The sequence below is a fragment of the Pan troglodytes genome, chromosome 1 (genome assembly GCF_028858775.2).
Source record: "Pan troglodytes isolate AG18354 chromosome 1, NHGRI_mPanTro3-v2.0_pri, whole genome shotgun sequence".
Classification (NCBI taxonomy): Eukaryota; Metazoa; Chordata; class Mammalia; order Primates; family Hominidae; genus Pan; species Pan troglodytes.
The window spans coordinates 80,904,621-80,910,703 of NC_072398.2; positions in this window are offsets into that span (position 1 = coordinate 80,904,621).

Sequence of the window (6,083 nt, forward strand, 5' to 3'; positions counted from 1 at the left end):
TTGGAAGAAGTTGATTCCAACCCTTGTGGATGACTTTGAGAGGTTCAGGACTTCAGTGGAGGAAGTCACTGCAGATGGGGTGGAAATAGCAAGAGAACTAGAATTAGAAGCAGAGCCTAAAGGTGTGACAGAATTATTGCAAATTCATGACAAAACTTTAACAGGATGAGGAGTTGCTTCTTATGGATGAACAAAGAAAGTGGTTTCTTGAGATGGAATCTACTGTTGAAGATACCGTAAGCATTGTTGAAATGGCAACAAAGGATTAGAATATTACATATACTTAGTTACTTAGCTGATAAAGTAGTGGCAGGATCTAAGAGGGTTGAATGTCTTTTTTTTTTTTTTGAGACGGAGTTTCACTCCTGTTGCCCAGACTGGAGTGCAATGGTGTGATCTCTGCTCACCGCAACCTCCGTCTCCCAGGTTCACATGATTCTCCTGCCTCAGTCTCCCGAGTAGCGGGGATTACAGGCATGTGCCACCATACCCAGCTAATTTTGTATTTTTAGTAGAGACAGGGTTTCTCCATGTTGGTCAGGCTGGTCTTGAACTCCCAACCTCAGGTGATCCGCCCACCTCGGCCTCCCAAAATGCCGGGATTGCAGGTGTGAGCCACCACACCTGGCTGTTGATGTCTTATTTTAAGAAATTGCCACAGCCATCATCAGTCAGCAGCCATCAACTCAAAGCAAGGTCCTCTACCAGCAAAAATACTGCTACTTGCTGAAGGGTCAGATGATTATTAGCATTTTGTTTTAATAAAGCATTTTTAAATTGAGATACGTATGTTGTTTTTCTTTAGACATAATGCTATTGCACACTTAATAGACTATGGTATAGTGTAAACATAACTTTCATATGCACTCGTTAACAAAAAAAATTCATGTGACTTGCTTTATTTGTTTTACGGCAGTGGTCTGGAGCCACACTGTAATATTTTCAAGGTTTGCCTGTACATCAGACTATTTGATCTTGTCCCACAGTTCTTGGATGCTCTGTCCTGTTTCCCCACCACTACTCTCTTTTGCTTTGTCTGTTTAGATACTTGCTATTGACCTCTTTTCAAGTTCATGAATTCTTCAGCTGTATCAAGTTTGAAGAAATCCTCTATCTCTGATATTGTAGACTTTTTTTTTTTTTTTTTTTTTTTTTTTGACACAGAGTCTTGCTCTGTTGCCCAGGCAGGAGTGCAGTGGCACGATCTCAGCTCACTGCAACCTCTGCCTCCCGAGTTCAAGCAATTCTCATGCCTCAGCCTCCCGAGTAGCTGGAATTATAGGTATGTGCTACCACGCCTGGCTAATTTTTTGTATTTCTAGTAGAGCTGGGGTTTCCCCATGTTAGACAGGCTGGTCTCAAACTCCTGGTCTCAAGTGATCTACCTGCCTCGGCCTCCCAAAGTGCTGGGCTTACAGGTGTGAACCATAGTGCCTGGCCAACCTTTTTATGTATATATATCTGGTGTTTCCATTTTGCCCTTTTACCCACTTCTCTGCTGAAATTCACTATCTGTTCGTTATTTCCCACCTTTTCCACCAGATATGTTAATATATTAACTGATTGTTATATAATCTGTTAATATATTAACAGAGGTTGCTAGTCCCAACCTCTGTTTCATTTCTGAATTGTATTCTGCTGGTTTTTGATTGAACGCCAGACTCGTGTATAACAGAAGGAATAAGGTAGATTGTGTTACACCTGGAAATGCACACACTTCTGTCAAACTGATATAGTTTGGATGTCTGTCCCTTCCAAATCTCATGTTGAAATGTGATTCTCAATGTTGGAAGCAGGGCCTGGTAAGAGGTGTTTGGGTCATGGGAGGGATCCCTCATGAGTGGATGTGCCCTCTTTGGGGTAATGAGTTCTTCATTAGTTCATGTGAAAGCTGGTTTTTTAAAAAGAGCTTGGGCCAGGCGCGGTGGCTCATGCCTATAATCCCAGCACTTTGGGAGGCCGAGGTGGGTGGATCACTTGAGGTCAGGCATTCGAGACCAGCCTGGCCAACATGGTGAAACCCCATCTCTACTAAAAATACAAAAATTAGCTAGGCTTGGTGGCGCATGCCTGTAATCCCAGCTACTCAAGAGGCTGAGGCAGGAGAATCGTTTGAACCCAGGAGGCAGAGGCTGCAGTAAGCTGAGATGGTGCCACTGCACTCCAGCCTGGGCGACAGACTGAGATGCTATCTCAGTAAATAAATAAATAAATAAATAAATAAATATATAAATAAATAAAATAGATAAATAAATAAAAAGAACTTGGCATCTCTCTTGCTCCTGCTCTTGTCATGTGACACATCAGCTCCCCTTTCCTTCTGCCACAAGCAAAAGCTTCCTGAGGCCTAACCAGAAGCAAATGCTGGCACCATGTTTCTTGTATAATCTGCAGAACCATGAGCCAAAATAAACCTCTTGTCTATAAATTATCCAGCCTCAGGTATTCCTTTGTAGCAATGCAAAATGGACTAACACAGAGACCATTAGTTTGGAAATTGTGTCAATGTAGACACCAGTTTGTAGGGGTTTGGGTTGGATTAATGCTGTCACTATCTTCAGTATACTACAGGCTTCAAATTCTTCCAGTGGTTGACTGCTGTTACCTTATGCTTACAGTGCACCTGGAGTACAGGAGGACTTTTCTGAGTCCCACCCTCAATTTTCAGGGATCCCTGTATGCCTACACCACAGAGAGGATCTATATTTACACCCTTGCTGCTTCCTCAACAGACTGGTTTTTCCTTGTTACTTAGTGCTAGGCTTATAGCAGAGACAGGGTTTTTTTTTTGTTCTTGGCTAGCCTCAGTCTTAGGCAGGCTTTGTGTGCCTGGCCTTCAGGGATGTGGCTTTCTCAACATTCCTGCACCATTTCTCAATAGTAGTCAAAATCTGTTTCAAATCTATTGTTGGTCTTGTGCAACAATTTCATGCCCATTCCCCACTGGGAGCAGACCTCTTTATGTTATCCATGTGGCTTCCTGGGCCCAGATTTTCTGCCTATCCTCCAAGGTCAATTTTTGCTTCTACTCTTCCAGCAGTAATATTGTTTTCCTGTGTCCTGAAGGCAGAATATTTCCTACCTCTCTCTCAAAAGCAGATGGGTTTTGTCTACATTCCTACCCCAGAGCAATGAATTTCTGCCTGGGCCCTAGGAATGATTGTTGTTCCTCCCTACAATAGCCTAAGGCTTTTGCATCATTCAAGAGAAGAGCTTGAAAGCAGGCAGAATTTCATGGCGGTCAACTACCTTCTGTTTGCTTAAACCACCTACTGAGACTTTCTGGTTCCACGCCCTGCTTCCAGTCTTTCTTAAGTCCTGGTGTAGGCCCTTGGGAAAGAACTTGTGAGTGTGTATGAAGTTCCCTTATTTCAGATTCTTGGCTATTCCAAACTGGTATGCTAGCCCACATGTACACTTTAGGAATTTCTTAAAATTTTTGCCAATATTTTACCTGTTTATATAAAGGCCATCTCTTTCTCTTGGGTTCTTCCTAAGGTTAAACAGTCAGTATGTCCCATCTCTCCTTGTAGGGCTTATCACTCTTTGGGATTTGGTTTGTTTGCCTTGTAATTTCAGTTCTTTGATATGTTCAAGAAAAAAAGCTTTAATTTTATAGATGACCCAGCCTTTTCTCCTTGTTAAAATGGGAATGACAGTCTCTTGAGGTTTTCCACATCTTCTTGAGAAGCAGAGCTCTGACTACCTCTACTAAAGTTAGTTGATTTTCTGTTACTCTCTTAAGTCAGTATCATTTCCATCACTGCACATATTAAAATTAGTAATTTTTTTACTTTGTCTCCTCCATTAGACTTTAATCCCATAAAAACATATACTACATCGCTTCATTGTTGTAATCTATTATACCTAGCACCATAATTGTACATATAGTACTCAAAACTAATACATACGACAGGTATTCATATTTTCAAAAACCAAAAACATTAACCCAACATACAGAAAATACTGTTAAAAACATCCATGGAAATATTGATGAACAGAGGGAGAGGAGAGGCAAGAGCCCAAATGCAAACTGGGAAATTGTATTCTGAACCATCAGTTAGGTTTTAACTTATAACCTGCCTGGAGACTGTCTACAGTGTTGACTGAGTTCAAAACATAAAGCACAAATAAGAAAAGTATACCCCAAACCACACTTCTTTAATTAAGCTCTAAGAAAAACTCAAATAAATGAAATAGTAAAACTTTGATCAGTAATTCCTTATTGTTTATTCTCCTCTTACAAAAAGACACTTGGGACAAATAAATATAAAATGGCATATATCATATTTAGCAATGGGCAAATACACATTTTCTTGGTATTCTCCACAAGAATAAACTAATAAAATTTTCAGAGGCATACTCTTCTACCCATCTCTTACCCTCTAAAAAAAAAGGCAATTATTTTAATTCCCTGTAATTTTTAACAATGAATTCTCAAAATAAGTAATCTAGGACTATTCAGGGACCAAGACATCTGAATCAACAAGTTAAAAAAAAAATGTCTGTATACACACACACACACACACACACACACACACACACACACACGATGTTGCCCAGAAGCTCCAATTAATGAAGAGTCTTAAAAGTTTTTCATTTCGTATAGTTTGCATGAATAGAGCCTGTTCTATTCTAATCTCAATGGCAAATAATATAAAACAGAAAGCTGAACACAACGTGTGTGTGTGTGTGTGTGTGTGTGTGTGTGTGTCTACTTTTCTGTCCTAAGAGAAAACATTAAATACAGGTATATTTAATATACAGTGAACATACCATGTGTTTTCTTAAAGCCAACAAAATCCTGATTTCCTATAGCCTGGAGGTGATACAGAAGGCAGAAGACAAATATCAAATTTAGCTAATAAAATATACCCTGCCTATTGGCTCCAGCAATACACTATAGAGTTTGAGCAATGACGGATACCCAAGTGTATATGTTTTGTTAAAATTTATCTTCAGGCTAATACCTGAAGAGGTTTGCTAATACTTTAAATCAAATATTCTTACTTAATGATTTATCCATCAAATGGAAATATGTACAACATATTTCAAATCAGAAAAGGGGTGAATTTTCCCCCTGCCCTTCAAAAAATTATTTTTAAAAATCCACTTGAAATAATTTCTTATTTGATGCTTTTTAATCACTTTCTACTTTATGACAACCATTTTTCTAGAAAGGCAGACAAGAATATAAAATGACTAAGGGGTCATTATGAAAACAATCAAATGGATTTGAAATTTACTTCTGTGTATTTTCTGTACTCCCTAAGTCTTGTGCTAATTAATTACATTTTACTTCATCCCCTGTAATGTTACAAATATGCACCTTAAAATAGAAAAACTTGCTTTTATATTTTAAAACCCCCTCCTCCTTACCTATCTTCCCAAATATTTTAAGCAGAAAATTAATCTTGTTGCTTTAAGGATTGATGTAATATTTGCGAAAAACAACCCCTAATAAACCCTTTAGACTTTTTCGAACCAGCACCACATTTAAGGGGTTTATTCACTGTGAGGTTGCATGGAAGATGGAAATTAAAAATATCAGTATAAGTAGAACCACATTTAAGAAAAAGCACCTAAAGATGGAGGACAGATAATTCTAACATCCTACACACACACAGTGGTAAACCATATTCATGTTTCTATGTATGTAATAAGTTCTCCAAAAATCTAGGTATTTTTGGTTCTGGTACTAAGTCTAAATTTTTTTTTTAAATTTCAAAGGCAATTTAAAACTGGGGGGAAATACATTTTTAAAATTTTGGGGTTGAAGTTCACTACACTATGAGACTAATTTTGTATGTGGCAAGTTGCAACTCTCCAAAGGTGTGAATAAACATCAGAAAGCCCAAAGTGAAGAGCCAGTACATCAACATGCACGATCAGGAATCCTATGAAAGTCACAAGGCATTGGGATTCGGTGATTTACATTAACCTCCTCGTGGTAGAAAAGTGTTTCATGATGAATGCAGACTGTGCTCACTGCTCATGAGACACACACATCACTACTGCTGAGGTCCCACTTTGTGATAATTTAGAAATCATCCAAATTTAACTCCAGAAAATATAAATCTGGA